We start from the raw sequence: 481 nt of genomic DNA, 5'->3' as shown, positions 1-481 counted from the left end.
TATATATATATATATATATATATATATATATATATATATATATATATATAATCATTAGCCAAAGATTTAATCCCAGGACTTCTAGGTGGGAACTGGGAATGTTACAAATGCGGCACTCCCAGTTCCCACTCGGAGGTTCCTGGGTTCAAATCTTTGGCTTGTGAAGTATGGTAGTTTGAAGTTGCTGGAATTAGCTTCAATATACTAATGTATACTAAAGCTAATTCCAGCTACTTTAAACTACAGTAACTGATTCTCAGCTTCATAAATTTGTGTTAATACCTGTAATGTCCAATTCTTTAATTGGCTCCATCATACTGCCCTGTAACCAAATTTATGACATTAAATTTATACAGTATATAGTTTGAAATATTTAGTTGTGGTTACTTGTATCTTTCCATGTACTAATTGTTTTGGCAAACTGCAGTACTGTACTGTACTGCACAGTACTAAAATTGAAATATTTACTAAAAGATTTCCA

This window comes from Homarus americanus, unplaced genomic scaffold (assembly GCF_018991925.1).
Source record: "Homarus americanus isolate GMGI-L3 unplaced genomic scaffold, GMGI_Hamer_2.0 scaffold52512, whole genome shotgun sequence".
NCBI lineage: Eukaryota > Metazoa > Arthropoda > Malacostraca > Decapoda > Nephropidae > Homarus > Homarus americanus.
This window is presented reverse-complemented; position numbering follows the sequence as displayed.